The 18,125-nt window shown below is 41.3% G+C and overlaps 1 pseudogene; it reads right to left on the bottom strand.

Moving 5' to 3' along the window:
- Nucleotides 1–8,777: 8,777 nt before the first annotated feature.
- LOC139451882 (uncharacterized) lies at nt 8,778–13,924 on the bottom strand (annotated as a pseudogene).
- Nucleotides 13,925–18,125: the final 4,201 nt, after the last annotated feature.

Genomic DNA, 18,125 nt, shown 5'->3' with positions numbered 1-18,125 from the left:
CTCTTGCTCAGGCGTTGTTTGATCACGTTTACAACATTCAAGGCCTCAGTAAAGCTTTCAAAAAGTGTTATGGCAGACATGTGGAGGACATGTCCAAATTTGAAGCATCTGTGACAAAAATGATGTCCGATGCAAATCCCTATTATGAATTAGCCATTTGTTCAATGCAATTTGCCACACCAAGCGGTTGAAATCGTCACTGTAGAGGACTTACTTTCACAACAGTCATGTGATTTGGTTGCTTTCAGGTCATTCGTTGCACAGCTGATTTGAAAGATTCTTAAAATTAAAACTTGCATTGATAAACCATTCAAGCAATTGATAAAGCAGTTCTCTCACAGTTAATCTCTCAAGACTTTAGATTACTCTTAGACTGACCAAACATTAGGACCGTGACCTCCCAACTGCTCTAAAGTCGTCTAACCTCTACAAAATAGCTGTTACAATAAACTTCATGCTATGGCAACTACACTCTGACATGTATCTCTTAGCTCAGATGGGCACGAGTGGCCCAGTCGTCTAAGGCGCCGCTATTGGCTGTGCAGTTGCATCCATGGGCACGTCAGAAACCTATGATCATACGTTTGAATCCCCATTTATGTCTCTAGCTTGTCAGCACCATACCTGTGCTCGTAGGTTTCACCAAAGTGGTAAAGATCTAAGACCTACATCACGCCAGGCTTTCCTTCCACGCTGACCTGACACGACGTGATATAACGGCAATACTGTTAAATATGACGTTAAACCCAACTCACTCACTCACTCACCAGCTAAGAATTGTTTATGAAGCTAAGAGATATCTGAGTAAAATTCTGAGGATCTGCTCTAACAACGGCCTCTGAACTACAACTTCGAATTCGTGAATTATGAACATTTAATAAAGATAGTGAATCACATACGTTTTCCCATTAAAGATAGATATGTCGCGGGGAAGCGAAGGTGTTGCGTTGACCTTCTACAAGTACACATATCTTCACCAACAAGTCGAAATATTCACAGCGGTATCTGGATTTAGTAGGATTTAGGTCTTAAACAGTTGTCCGGTCTGGAAAACATATTGCTGAGGACGTTTCTGGTTTATTCCCCGTCCTGCCTTCGTTAGTTAATAAAGGGGCAAAAAGTAAGTTGTTGCAGGAGTGTGAAGTAATCTTACAAATAACAAAAAGTGCTGCAATAACCTTGTATATCCAGCTGGAGTTTTTGTGTGTGTTTTTAACTATAACATAAGATGACATTATTTGATTTTTTTTTCTAAATGAAGCAACCTTGTTTCTCAACTAACTCATATTTATATTTGGCAGTGATTTGTTGCATAAAAGTACTTACTGTGTTATTATTTTCATGTTCTTGTCGACATGTGTACTGGTTGCACAAACATGTCAATATAGTCGAGCTCACAGTTCCTCAATTTGCTGTACAGGGATCTGGGAAGCGTTGGACAGCCTCCGTACTCTAGTGGTAGAGCGTTTCCCAAAATACGAAACATATGGTGCTTGCTGCTACCCTGCCTGGTGCTCGGCTTTAAGGGGGAAAATAAGGACTGGTCGGCTCGGAGTCCGTTTACTATGTTGATTTATACACGAGTACAAACAGTCACACACACACACACACACACACACACACACACACACACACACACACACACACACACACACACACACACACACACACACACTCACACACATACACACACACACGAACAATAAATCCCATTTCACCTCACCTCTGACAAGCGTTAGTTCTTATTTCTGTCTCGTACGATTATGACACTTCGTCTGCCACTACTGAGGCCGTGCTCGCCGGTTCAACCAAAGTGGTAAATGTCCACCTCCTGCTTTATATTTGTTCGTCTTGATTAAATGACTATTGCTTCATGATCACGTAGCGGTCAGAAAAATTCTATTCAAATGTGAAGTGTGTCTCTCAGTTGACTGCAATGACTTCAAATGTAATGAATTCATAAAAATAGCTGAGGGGCCTTTTCCAACAATATAATGAACTGTATTAAAAAGAATAGTTTGAGAAGCATTTCTTGACAAATGATGACAAATTAGACACAGTTAATGAAAACAACTTCGTTATGTTACTGCCAAGCAAGGACGACAATATAAGGTTCTGTACCGAAACGTCTTACGGTAAAATAAAGAAGTTGTAATCCATAAACTGTGTTTACTTTGTATTAAACAGGCAATATGTTTCATGAGTATGTCAGCCAGACACATAAAGCATCACTTATTATATAATCTGAACAAGGAGAATCACGTAAAAGAAATCTACTAGAGGGCGGACAATGCTAGCGGACTCCCAGCCGCCACATCAATACGCCCATGGACATGTGAATTTCATTAAGAAACAGATGTCAACTCCTACAGTGTGTTACAAAGTGCCTCATTCATGGCCACATTGACGATAGTTTCTATTCTAATTAAATGAAAATGCAAACATAATTCTGTTTGATGTCCAACGACATAGGACTAAATATCACCTTGTACAACTAGCCATTACAAGGCCGTCTCCGCCGCTGAAGGTAACATCGTTACCATTGTCGACAGCACCCAGATGGAGGTAATTGCCACGAACATTCTCAGTTCGACGACAGTGCTTATCTACAACACATACGCCCTAACTGTAAGGATTAACATGTTAACCTATGATATTTTTTTCACAATTATGGCTGATAAAAAATATTCTAACATTCTTGCTGATTGACATGAAAGTGACTTTAAAAGTTCAGATTACAAAATGTCACAACTCTTTCAAATGTAATTCATTAGAAAGCGTACTGTCGCTTTTATTTACATAGCTGCAAAAGAAGGTTGTTTTTTCTCTGCATTACTGTATTGCGAAGTCAAACAATAAATGGGAGCTTCACAGGGTAGTAAAATGGCGTGTATACATCACGCATGTGTAGCAGAATGGATATGAGAAGTCAGGATGGAATATGGTCACTCAAGTGTCACTTAAACAATTGACTTGCCTTTGCATGTGTTTGTCACGTGTGCCACAGGTGGTACAGGATACGCTCACCTTTTCGCGAACACCTGGTTTCATCACTTTGTGATAGTGATTCATTAACACGTGCTCATGATATAGTCGAATTGGACAATCGACACCTCTGCTTTATGCAAGGATTTCTGTTGAATATGGAAAGGGTTTTGCACATGTACTTGTAAAAAACAAGCAAGTTTTCACACTTCACGACGCGTTTAGCTATGTTTCAGCAACGTCATTGCGTCGTACACATGTTGGGAATAGAACCAAGCCCTTAGGAGTGACGAGCGAACGCTTTAATCACTGGCGTAAGTCCGGACAGGTCACAGCAGCCACACACACGTGCGTGCACGTCGCTACGTCCCACTTGTGACCGAGTTGTTATTTAGCCTTGGTACTATAACAATGTTTACGGGTCTTTACAGTAATTTGACTACCCCTAGTGTACTGTACATACACCCTGTGTCCGTTGGTAGATGACCAGATGGTTAGAAACACGAATACGTACATACACCCTTGCGCAAGTGACTTACATGTACAGTAAACTACGGTTATAACGAACACGCTTATAACGAACTAACGGATATAACGAACTAACTTTTTAGTCCCGACTACTTGCTGTAGCTATACTGTAATATGCTTATAACGAATTACGGTTATAACGAACTAAAATTAGTAGTCCCTTTGAGTTCGTTATTACCGTAGTTTAATGTAGTTCAAATGTGCCTCTGTTCACCAAGCAGGGAATAGGTACCCGATATGTGAGGTGGCTGTAATAACCTCACAACAGCTTGGGTTGTATACTCCCCAGGGAGTTGAGAATGAAAACGGGAATGCGAACGGATCCACTGCTCGGGGAACAAATAATACTAGTACCTGGATACCTTCGGTATAGATATGTCTCAAATCAGAACCAGTTTGGACAGTGCGGTTTTCGCAGGGAGCCTTCAGTGCAGATCGAGAGATATCTGCAGGCTGTGATTGGAGGATATTCTGTAAGATTTTTATGTCTTTCAAATGTACATCCAACCAATTATTAAAACTGACCATGTTTTTCTATATTTAGTACTGTCTTTTTCAACATGATGACTTATGCTAAATGTGACCACAGCTATTTTTAAGTAGGTGACATTTGGTGCGAAAATGGGGGTGGTATGTTTAGCTTCCTAAATTGGAAAAGGAGCTGACTAAGCTAGTCATTTTTTATGTTTTTATTGCTGCTCTAATGCCAAACTGTGCACACACGTACAGGTAATAGCTGTTGAATGCTTAGTTGTTATTTTTTTTTAATATAACGTTACTATAGAAGACTAAGGGAAAACATTTGGTTGTGCGTAACCTAGAGGTACGATATAATCACCCTGGTCACACATTGATGCTGATGACCTACACTGACTGAATCATGAAGGATATAATTCCCCAGGATATTTGACTATCGAAATATGGGACAAACGTACAAACGACCTTCATGTATTATTTACCGATTTAAATTATTGGCAATTGTAAGTAAATATTTTCGGTCTTAGTATCATATGTCCATCCTTCTTATGCTATGCATTTCTTCAAATCCTTTATAGATGCGATCACATTTGTCATATAACGGTTATATATCCATTTGACATTTAACATTAAGAACGTACAGCTGTACCTTTATGTACCTTTAAGATGGATGACGTCACGTAAGTAATAACCTATGTTTCTTTAATACAGACATAAAGAAAACATCGAGGTCAGGGAAATAAGAAATGTCATTTCGAGATGACAAATTGATTTGCTGCATGAAGGTAGGGATTCTTGATGTATTAAGAAGGCACAAAATAAGTTGTATTGCCCCTGTGCATGAAATTTAGGCATACTTACAAGGTTATGAAAATCTCAGGCCTCCATCCAGAAGGTCTCCAGACAGCAATGGAACCGATGTTTCAGCTTACTCGTAATATAAAGTTTTACAACAATGTCCATGGACATTTCGTACTCGGCAGTAATATTACCTATTAGGTGATGAGTGAAGACTCTGACACAGATGGTGTTTTGGTTCATTGTATATATCTATGTTCAGATCACCACATGACCACAGAGGAGACCAAGGCTTCACATATTATACCCATGTGGGGAATGAAACCGTGGTCATCGGCGTTACGAGGTAATGAATTATCCACTTGATTACCCGCTGTCCCATACCAATGTTTTTAGGGAAACCTAGACAATGTCATGAATGTCGAGTAAACCTGGTTGAATGAGTGTTGGTTTTATGCCGGTTTTAGTGTTTTTCCAGAGTGAAAAAAAAACACACCGTAATTTTGCTTTGCCTAAAGTGATGGTATCACAGAAGAAGGAATTTCTAACAGAATCCAAAAGTTTTAGTGTGCGTGATGTATTTCGAATTTTAGTCGACTTCGAAGTGAGGGTTGAAGAGGACAGAAGAGGAATCGAAGAGTTTTGGTGTGACGAATGGCGCTTTTACATTTTACCTACATGGGTAAACCAATCCGAGATTTCGGTGTGACTAGTGTCACTGACGTAGGGAATCGATGCAAAGTTCTCCATGTGACGAACGTGACGCCCTACTTCTCCCCTTATCAAAGGAAATATTTTGGTTACATAGTATTTAGGATTACATATGTTTCATGGCCGAACATATTGTGTTTTACTAGGGCTGGGAAAGGTACATGTAACTCGGGTACTCGGGTCGGATGTGTACTGAGTAAGGACCCTGGTACCCACAGGACTACCCGGACCCGTGGTTACAACGTGATATATTGTTTAATGACAAACACTCTATGGATACATAGAGATTACTACACGAGTGCGTGTCAGATACCATTTATCTTACAACGAGTTGTTTCCAAACGTATCTAACGAGTGAAAGCGAGTTAGCTACGCTTTGAAACAACGAGTTGTAATCTGTTTCTTACACACCCTAAAATCGCACCTTTTTGGCATCGAATCGATGCATTTTGTCTGTTCCCATGATCGCAGTGGCGCATTAATACATAACACACCGGTAATGAGTGACGTCATCCGACGTACTGCTTACTATTCGTAAATAATGTGACCCTACACCTAAACCTAAAAACGTTTCCGCCATCTGTGGATTACAAAGGCGACGATGATAGCGCAAACTAGATAAGATCAAAGAACCCGCATGATGCCGACTTTAAAAAATCCACCTCAAAGAAATTACCAAATATGTACAACAATGTTTACTACCGTATGACATCAGTGCCGGCGACCGACTTCTACAAAATGGCGTGTTCACTGACACCAGTACGCGAGATTTCTCGAGTAGGATTCTTGTTGACTGAGGGATGGTATATACATAAATGTGCCATGTAAGTAATCAGAAACAATTAGACAATTTGCGTACAGTTATTTGTTTTTATGTTTTCCAATGTAACAAAGAGAATTGGTCAGAAATAAAGATAACGTCGTTGTGCGTCACACAGGATGGGGACCTTTACGATTTCTGTTGAATATCCCTGATCGTTGTAATGTATATAATTTTAATTCCATCATTCGTGCTACTATACTCTTCCCACGAATGTTCTCAAACGCGTCAGCCAATGTATGCAACAATTAGATGAATTGATCTCTTATAATGGGGGAGTGTAAAATCTGAATTTTGCTTTGTTTACATTTCATCAAGTACATTTTTCCGAGCACAGTGTTCGTTTCCACACCTAATTTATTTTGCTTGATTTCATCTAGATAATTTGTAGTGGTGACAAAGACCATTAGTCACTTGATTCTAAAATGTAGGAGGAATTCAGGGATGCATGTATCACAGCTCAGTTTGAAACGTACGTGATAACCCGCATACGTGAAACGTGATATTTGTCAACACTATCCAATATCGCGGAAATTGCACCACGGCGTTCGTGTTTGGGTATTTTCCAAAACATTTTTAACGATTCGAGGCTCCTCGGCGACGTTTCAGAATCATCATTGGTGTTTTGGTGAAAAAAAACAGATTCCCGTGATCACTAAAGTGCTATTTTTGAAATTCAATCCTTCGACCAAATATCCGATACTTAGATTTTTAAACACACAGTAATTTTGCTTTGCCTAAAATGACAGTGGATGATATCCCAGAAGAAGGAATTTCCAACAGAACTCAAAACTTTTAGTGTGCGTGATGTATTTCGAATTTTAGTCGACTTCGAAGTGAGGGTTGAAGAGGATAGACATATATATCATCGGATCATATGTTTTCGGACATTAAACGTTTTCAGACGGCAATGTTTATCGCGAATTACTCCCTCTATAACGAGGGTTGTGGTGTCAACAGACATTGTAAATACTCAGATGATGGCTTGATTTTTAGATAAAGCTGTCTTTGATAACTAAATGAGATGTTTTACGGTTCTTGTGATTAGCGAATGTAACATAACGCGGGAATATATCTATTAACACTCTAAAACCATTACGTTCAACAAAGACGTAGGTGGACATTCGACTGAAGCACGAGCAACTTATCAATGGCTTATGAACTGGAAAGTAGTCCGTCATAATCTGACCTCAGGTCATCACCATGGATTAGCCAATCACTGGCCTGGAATTTGATCTCACCCATATGTTTGATACCAGTTATCTCAAATGGGTTTCTCACCCACAGGTGTGTAAGAAACTACAAGTCACTAATGTTCGCCTTTCCTTCTGACTGTGCACCCATTCCTTCTGACCTTTATAGGTATGAATAAAGATCAAACTTCAGTCAACTTCAGTATATGCATGACCAGATCTTTTTATATGTGTATCTAAATACAATTTACCAGGGCTACGGTCAAACTAATCCCAATCGGACTTTTTACACCCAAGTCTTGAGACATAACCGGGTATCCGGGTAGGGTCGGGCAATAGCGTGGTGGGTACCCGGGTAGTAAATTTGGACTCGTCCCAGCCCTATGTTGTACAAATGTGATTAGTGATAAGCGAACGTGCTTACCAATGTATAATATAGGTACAGCTGGCCCTGACTACTGAACATGTACTATTATTGCCAGTGACAAAAGGTACAAGTCATGTATTTGCTGCATTGCTTTTGTGTGTTCTCTCTGTCTTAACCTTGGATGTGATTGAGACTGAACACGACGGTTTGATGAACTGGTAATGTGACAATGTGATTCTGTGAAACAAATAGTGACACAACAATGTGATATGGGGATATAATTAAACAATGGGTGAGTGCATGTTTTTTTTTTATGATTCAGTTCATAATATTTAGAAAAAAAAACACGAACATATATGAGCTTCAGACATAAAACTTTACAGTTCCAAACACAACTCTTGACAGCTCCAGACACAACACATGACAGCTCCAGGCACACCACTTGACAGCTCCAGGCACACCACTTGACAGCTCCAGACGCTACACCCGACAGTTCCAGACACAACACCCGACAGTTCCAGACACAACACCTGACAGCTCCAGACACAACACCTGACAGCTCTAGACACAACACCTGACAGCTCCAGACACTACACCTGACAGCTCCAGACACAACACCTGACAGCTCCAGACACAACACCTGACAGCTCCAGACACTTCACCTGACAGCTCCAGACACAACACCTAACAGCTCCAGACGCTACACCTGACAGCTCCAGACACTTCACCTGACAGCTCCAGACACTACACCTGACAGCTCCAGACACAACACCTGACAGCTCCAGACACTTCACCCGACAGCTCCAGACACAACACCTGACAGCTCCAGACACAACACATGACAGCTCCAGACACTTCACCCGACAGCTCCAGACGCTACACCCGACAGCTCCAGACACTACACCTGACAGCTCCAGACACAACACATGACAGCTCCAGACACTTCACCCGACAGCTCCAGACACAACACCTGACAGCTCCAGACACAACACCTGACAGCTCCAGACACTACACCCGACAGCTCCAGACACAACACCTGACAGCTCCAGACACAACACATGACAGCTCCAGACACAACACCTGACAGCTCCAGACACAACACATGACAGCTCCAGACACAACACCTGACAGCTCCAGACACAACACATGACAGCTCCAGACACAACACCTGACAGCTCCAGACACAACACCTGACAGCTCCAGACACTTCACCTGACAGTTCCAGACACAACACCTGACAGCTCCAGACACAACACCTGACAGCTCCAGACACAACACCTGACAGCTCCAGACACTACACCCGACAGCTCCAGACACAACACCTGACAGCTCCAGACGCTACACCCGACAGTTCCAGACACAACACATGACAGCTCCAGACACTTCACCTGACAGCTCCAGACACAACACCTGACAGCTCCAGACACAACACCCGACAGCTCCAGACGCTACACCCGACAGTTCCAGACACAACACCTGACAGCTCCAGACACAACACCTGACAGCTCCAGACACTACACCCGACAGCTCCAGACACTACACCCGACAGCTCCAGACACTACACCTGACAGCTCCAGACACTACACCCGACAGCTCCAGACACAACACCTGACAGCTCCAGACACTACACCCGACAGCTCCAGACACTACACCCGACAGCTCCAGACACTACACCTGACAGCTCCAGACACAACACCCGACAGTTCCAGACACGACACCTGACAGCTCCAGACACTACACCCGACAGCTCCAGACACTACACCTGACAGCTCCAGACACTACACCCGACAGCTCCAGACACTACACCCGACAGCTCCAGACACAACACCTGACAGCTCCAGACGCTACACCCGACAGCTCCAGACACAACACATGACAGCTCCAACACAACACCTGACAGCTCCAGACACAACACCTGACAGCTCCAGACACTACACCCGACAGCTCCAGACACTACACCTGACAGCATCCTGTAGCCATAAGTCCATATTCCACACGGACATTTGTTCCATCTGAAATAACAGCCTCCGTGGTACTTGTTGTTACCCTGTCTGGTGCTCGGCATGAAGGGGCTAAAACAGGGACTGGTCGGCTCGGAGTCAGTATACTGTGTCTGAGTGGGGTATTCATGTTTAACTGCGGCATGGTATCTCAGTGAGCTATATGAACTGTCTGTGACGTCATGAATACATGACTTTAAATCGGCATCAGTCCGGACTAGTACAAACAGCCACACACAGAGACACACACACGTGCATGCACGTTGGTTTGGTTGGTTTGTTGCTTGCTGTTTAACGCCGCACTCAGCAATATCGCTATATAAGTGCAATAATCTCTCCTCACCTCACCTTACCTCACCTCACCTCACCTCACCTCACCTCACCTCACCTCACCTCACCTTGATATACAGAATGGGAATAGAAGCCACAGCTGTATTCTTATTTATATTCTAAATCAGTACTTTATGAACATCTTTGTGTGATTACGCCTTTACGACATACATATAAGGTAATGTAGCGATGTGAGCATCTTTCATTTTTTTAACTCAAGTAGCGTATTTTCTATACATGTATGGGAATGTTAATCAAGGCAGGTAATGTACAATTACATCCAAAAACATTTAATTTCCTGTCACGATCGTAACAATCTCCTTTAACACCTCACTCATTAATCCAATTTCACGAAGAACTGCTGAATGTTAGTCATTATTTCTGAAATCTGCCAAGTATTACCATATTCATAATGTTTTTATCAAACGTCAAATGAAGAAGAAACTCGGCGTTGCCAACACACTGTAATAACGACGTAGAAGTAGGAAAGGTGGCAAGGGCGGATGTCGTTCCGACAAAAGATGAACCTTTGTTAATTGTCAATTTCAGAGCGTGTGATTGGTATTTGATTAGCGATAAGGATTTGGACTGGCCGTAGAATGACACGGAAGCACCTGCTGTACCTACGCAATTTCCTGTCGCACTCAAAATGTCGCCATCGGTGCATGTAAGTCGACTGACAAAAGGAAGCCTTGAACCTGGACTGTCTGTTTTCAAATGATAAACAACACTGATGTATCTGTTGAGAACTTCCTCAAGACAAAATAGGAGACATGTTGTTACACAAAGGAATGTCAACAAAGAGAATATGTGAGAGAAAAACAGTTAACCTTTAATTTCAAACTGGGAGGCGCCACATCTGAACTTTTCTGAGAATATTTCAAACATACGCCATTGAATAAATGTCATAATTGTTTCCATCTCAGTTTATTGCTGTGAGCCGTATTAAAGTAATTGTGTTAATCACGTATCGCGATTTATTTGTGGACTTTTTACTGTGGCTGCGTTTGACGTTGTGAGAGAGTCAGTGTAAGAAAACCTCTCTTGGACATGACAGAGACATGTGAACAACCGCATCAGAAACAAACAACCGAAGAGAATGAGAAGCCCAACGTGCCTTCTGTGCACGACGATGCACAGGATACCAGGCCTTCCTTTGCAAGATTCTCACAAACGCAGGCTTTAGGTACAAGCGGTTTAGTCTGTTTGTAGTTTAATGCCGAACTAAGCAATATTCAAGCTGTGTGACGGCGGTCTGTACTTCATCGAGTCAGGTGAGGTCGGGTAGCCTAGTGGTTAACGGATACAATGTGTGAAGCCCATTTCTGGTGTCCCCCGCCGTGATATTGCTGGAATATTGCTGAAAGCGGCGTAAAATCAAGCTCACTCACTCATTAAACGAGTCAGGACCCGACAATCCCGATCCCATTGGTTACATCTTACAACAAGCATGAGTTGTTGAAGATCAAATCTAACCCAGATCTTCACAAACAGCACAAGCAGCAGGCATTAGTTACTATTATCTAAAGTTATTTTGCCTTATCCCGTCGTCTCTGCTTCAAGTTATCCTTTTAATAGATGACAGGTCCAAAGGTAGAAGACGAAGCTTTATTAGAGTGTTATGCATAGGATTGATTGATTGATTGAGTTTGATTTTACGCCGCTTTTAGCAATATTCCAGCAATATCATGGCGGGGGACACCAGAAATGGGCTTCACACATTGTACCCATGTCGGGAATCGAACCCGGGTTCTTCGGCGTGACGAGCGAACGCTTTAACCACTAGGCTACCCCTTTATGCATATGATATACATTTACATAACTTTATATTCTGATGTCATGAACGTTTATATATGCGGTCGGGGTTGGGGGGGGCTGCAATTTTGTAACGAGATAAGATTTTTGACAGCTAAAGCTACAAAACCAGATATAGTTTTTATAGAAAAATATCTTGTAGAAATATCATTTTTGTGGCAGGCAATTAATTTTTTCACCAGACAACATTCACCATTATATCTAGAAAACTCATAAAAGAGTTGTGTCCCTTCGATAGACCTTTACAGTTTTATTTATTCGTTTGGTGTGAATATGAATAACAGTCTAGACACTACGTAGAGGGCTACCTAAGCTACCGCACTAATTCATCGTAGAAGACACTTAACCTTAAAATAAATACTAATTAGTCATAATATGTCTCACCTGCTGCTTGAGGCACACCTTAATTTGTCAATTTGACTTTTCTCAAATACCTGTCAGACATAAACTGATCTATTTCATTGATACTATGAATACTCAGTTTTAAGAAATTGAATCCTTTTGTCTATAGTATCATGTATATCAAATGAACTTTTGTGTATTCCTTTACAATACAGCCCGAAGTACCGGCGGACAGAATATTGTGCAAAACACAGTACTGCATGAATACACGCCGAATGGATTCAAGGTACGAATAGGCATACGCCAACGTATGCTGTTCATAAGACGTGACTTACTGAATGCTGGAATATTACTAAAAGTGGCTTAAAACTATACTTAGTAATACTCACTCATATTTAGAGCTATGCAAAAAGATGCAGTGCGAACGGATGACAGTGAATAACATCCACAAGACTGTTTGACAAGATGGATGATTTCAACTTTCCAAAAGTAAACTGACCCTTTAAGTTGAGCAATATTCCAGAGGTTCCAGCCATTGGAGTCTATGTTTGTTTTTATGTGCTCTTACTACTAAGATTTCTAAGTGCGTCACACGACTCTTGTTCAAAAATGGTTTTAGCCTCAGTCAAGCTGTCTTGTCGACATTTCATCATTTGACGCTTAATACAGAAATGATATCAGACGGAATTCCCTATTAAGACGTTGAAATTGCAATCGGTATTGGGAGAAAAGATACAGATAACGGACGTGAAAATTATGAGAATATCCTGGAAATACCAAACCTAACCACCCCCCTGTTCACATGACGGACTTGTCCGACATTGCGGAGGTCAGACTACATTCAGGGAGTCATCATTATTTAAATACGGGTAAATACTTTTAAAGCTTGTACATTACATTAATATCCTTAAAGAGGATGTACATACCGTAATGTTGATATCTCATATCAGTGAGTGAGTGTGTATGGTTTTACGCCGCTTTTAGCAATATTCCAGCAATATCACGGCGGGGGACACCAGAAATGGGCTTCACACATTGTACCCATGTCGGGAATCGAACCCGGGTCTTGATATCTCATATCAAAATAAACGACTCGTGGTCGTTGTTTATTGTACAATAAAACACTGCAGGGACCATGAGGATCGTTTACTTGTTCAGTTGTTTTATACATTTAGTTATATACTCTTAATAAAGTAGAGTATACTAGGAAATAACTTACATTGTAAGATATATTAGTTTCTAGTAATGTTTGTATGCTGATAATGAACGAATTGGGAACCAATTACAACCAGTAGTGAAGTATGATTTGTCGGGCCGCCAACGATCTTGAAGGGCGATAGGGGTAAGATGGGAAATTTCAGACGTTTGTGGATCAGTGGTGCGTCATAACGCCTCGATTTGTCAAACATGAATTCACTCGGCGAGGCATGCTGCGTATGAATCCCCCAATGACAATTTGAGGGAGTCTGTTCCACTCCTCTTGCAGCGCCTGGCCAAGTTCAGCCAACGTGGTCGCGATCGTCGGCCTATGACGTTGACGCACACGTCTCCCTATCATGTCCCAGACGCCCCTTGCACGATAACTAGTCCACCGCCAAATCTGTCATGAGGTCTCAGGTTGACATTGGCTTGACGTTCATTTCCACGTCGCCAGACATGATCACGCCTATCAAGAAGTGCAAAGTGAATCGGGATTCATTTGAAAAAATGACACGTGACCAGCGACGATGAGCCCAGTATCGACGTTGTGTACACCATTGACGTCTGTCGGGAATATGACGATTTGTAATGGGCGGCACAACACGTGACAGTCGAGCATGGAGATGAGCTGAATGTGGACGATTTGTCATCGTCTGACCCGTAACTCGTGCTCCAGAAGCCTGATGACAGTTTTCAGCAATTTGATTCGCTGTTTGAACTTGATTTCCTTGAGCCTGGTTTCGGATCAATCGATTCTTTATTCATTTCGTTGATATGGGACGCTTTGAACGGAATCGATCATATTGGCCACTGCACGTCCAGCACCCCAATAGCTTGTAGACGCTTCGCGCGTTGCTGACGCGGCGTCGCTTGTTCATACACAAACAAGGAATGAAATCAAGTGTATCACAATTGTAATATAAGCAGACTCAATAACAGTGTTTATTTGCAGTACAATACATGGCATGCCCATATGTCACACTTCATTCGGAATGTTGCCTATTATAAAACCACATCAATAACAAGTGTAAGAATACAGTGCATTCCCTGTTGGCGGTTATTAATCCTTTGAATTAAGTGTCACTTACATCTAGAATATTTGCTACATTTGTATTTAGGTATGGGCAAACAAAACTGAACACATTTCTAATCTTCCCTTTGGAAACCCAACACCTTTTCAATTTCCATGAAAAAACGGAAATGAGAATACTCGTTACAAACGAAGTCGAACGGAAAGAGAAATAAGAAAGATGAGTTAAAAGATGTCATAGTGTAACAAGACAATTAATCCAGAGTAAAAAATGATTACAGGCAGACATATATCTTGTAAACTATGTCCTTGTAACTGAGAAGTTTTTAGGATAAAACTCGATAAACTCAGAAAACTTCAACCCTGCAGACAAGGAAAACAATCATCTATCATATTTCACCAAAAGAATAAACGGTTAGTCCGTTGATATTCGTTACACTGATATTACCCAGCTTGTAAATGGCGAAAGAATACATAACATTTGAGGGATCATTTTTTCCCCCAAAACAAGATGTGACTGTGCAATGTTCCTGACAACTGTACACGATCTGTCAGTGTAAAACGATATTTGTGTTTTAGATATAGATTTGTTGAGAAGACGTCACTGAGTGCATTTGAGCCTGTTTACTTGTCGAAATATTGTCCAGAATCATAAAGTCATTTCTAATATTTTGAGTTCGTGATTCACATGAATAATCACATTCCTTGAGACAATTTAGAGGATTGAACTTTGTTGGTTGTAGTCGTATATGACCTTCACCGATTTTGTTATATCTTAGGTATAAAGAACAATGTCGTGAAATAACAGAAAGCATGTTGATACCGACGAAGTCAACACAGCAGCTCATAGAGCTATACGTTACGACAAGACATGTTCAATACATGAATTGCATACATATTCCCGGACGAAGAATAACCCTTTGGCAATCCTTATCAAGTATCACCATGCAATAAACAGCTTCGTCATTACAAGCGTGCGTTTTTGGGTGGTTCAGATAAAACGTGTTCTCAACAACACTTACAGACTCATACTTCGTGATGGATAATAAGGGAATGGTCATTCACGTAATCCGGCGTGAGTGTTTCTTGGTGTCAACGTTTCACAATTTTTGAGGTACAATCGAGCATGTGCTTTCTACCTAGCTTTCAAAGGGCGTCACACCACTCTTGCTAAGAAGGTTGCAACATTCAAGGCCTCAGTAAACCTTTCAAATAGTTTTATGGAAGTGTGTAATGCCAGTTCCAAATTTGACGCATCAGTGTCAAGAAAGATGTCCGCACAATTCCCTATTTTCATTTGTACCACATGTTCCCGAGTTCTTTTTCAGGTGAAAAAATGGCTTGCGTATTTGATAGTGATTCATAGACACATGCTCGTGATAAAGTCGGAATCGTACAATCGACTTCGCTTTCGGCAGAGATTTCTTATGAATATGGAAAGGGTTTTGTCGCTTTTATTACGATAGGTAACGTGTAGAATGTCTACATTGTTTATTAAAGTAAGACTGCATGATTATGATCAGATGAAGAATGGTATAAATGGAACGAGGTATGTCTACCGAAGTCAGAAAGTTGCTGTAACAGTAACAATTTAATGCCGATACTTTGTTGATTGCGTAGAAAATTATTTCATGAGAGACATAAACTTTGTATGAAAGTTAGTTTAATATTGTATTTAATTACACATATATAACTTAGAGAGGAATCATGAAAAGCAACCCCGTGAGGATTCGAGTTACAATTCATCAGCAACCCATGCTTGTCGTAAGAGGCGATGAACGGGATTGGGTGGTCAGGTTCGTTGACCCTAGTCAACGTGTCCCAGTTGCGTAGATTGATGCTGATGGTGTCAATCACTGGATTGTCTTATCCAGACTCGATTATTTATGGATATCCGTCATAAAGCTGAAATGTTGCTGAATGTAGAGTTAAACAACAACAAAATATGCAACAAGAAAAAATATAATACCCTCAAAGTAGCAACTGAGAAAAACCGTTTGTTGACGAAACCACAGCGAAAGCAATGGCGCCGTAAAAGGCTGTAGAAGTTTCTGCATTTTTTGTAAACGCCATGGCAAATGCAGAAACGTCTACAGGCTTTTACGGCGCCACTGCATGTCATTGTGGCAAGTTGAAAGATCATATTAATGGTTTAAGCAACGCCTCATTATAACTGAGGTATAGCTAATTTAACAGAATAAATATATCCAAATCTTTCATTAATTTCGAGCCTTGACAACTGCCCATACGCAGCAGCCAGCAAGCTCCAGTTTGGCTTCGAACTTGGATTCGAGGTCACGAAGTGTATCTGCTGATAATGTCAACATAGGAAAAGCTGATGAAAAGCTGACGTCTCAAGCGCGAAACTTGTCAGTTGTAAAACGCAAGTGAGTGAGTGAGTGAGTTGGGTTTAACGCCGCTTTGAACAGTATTCCAGTTATATCACGGCGTGTCAGCTTAATGTGGGAGGAAAGCCTAAAGTGATGAGTCTCAGACGTTTACCACTTCCGTGAAACCCACGAGCACGGGTATGGCGCTGACAAACCTAGAAACAAAATCAGGGCGAACCGGGATTCGAACCCACAATCATAGGTTTCTGGCGTGCCCAAGGGACGCAACTATCAACAGCGAATCGCGGCGCCTAAGACAACTGGGCCACCCGTGCCCCCAAAATGCCAGTGTTTTGTATTGTTAAACAATGATTGTAACTGTATTACATTGCTTATGTTGAGATTCCATTGCATTGTAATTGGACAATGATTAGTTGTCAGGAATGTAGTACTATTTAATGGAAGCAGTGGTGAGGAAGGTACTATATTTATATGCTAGTGTAATGTGTAAACTTCCGGAATACCATGGATGGATGTCAAGCGTTATATAGAAACATGTGGAATATTCTGTGATGTGATGTCACTGTGTAGAAAGTTATGTAAGCGTGTTGCACTATATAAGTGGAGCGGGCGCGTGCCTGTCTCATCTCACATTAATCTCACGTTTCATTACATCAAGGCAAGCTTTCGTGTGAAGATCATATTTCAACCGGATTCCTAGCTTTCTGTCGCTGCTGAGTTTTCCTATCACCACTGTTTTTGTATTAGACACTGACCACTGCCATCATATTATATATTGCTCTTAAATATTGTACTACCACTCTATTGTGTACTGCCATTGTAATTGCTGTGCAGTAATTTGTATTTATTTTGTAAACCTGGTGAATTGTGTAATACATGTGTTGATTGTATACCATTTGTTGGTTTCCCACTAAATACTGTTACGTACAGACTTTGGGGTCAGCATATTGTTTTAATTTGGGAATCGACACGGAACACCGTACACACTACCACAGAATGTAGTGTCGTGAATGTTTAGGTCCATCTGATGGATTACCTATGGCTCGTTTAATCGTCTCTTTTTGCCTTGCTACTATTTCCTGTTGAAATCACGATCTCTGCCAACCTTGCCGTCCTTCCCACTGCATGGCCGGGGATGATGCGAGCTGCAAATGGCCATGTGTCAAGAACTGCACGAT

The sequence above is a fragment of the Haliotis cracherodii genome, unplaced genomic scaffold, assembly GCF_022045235.1.
Source record: "Haliotis cracherodii isolate W230 unplaced genomic scaffold, xgHalCrac1.p SCAF_9, whole genome shotgun sequence".
Taxonomy (NCBI): domain Eukaryota; kingdom Metazoa; phylum Mollusca; class Gastropoda; order Lepetellida; family Haliotidae; genus Haliotis; species Haliotis cracherodii.
Note: the sequence above shows the minus strand (reverse complement) of the source record. Positions and strands in the feature narration are given on the sequence as shown.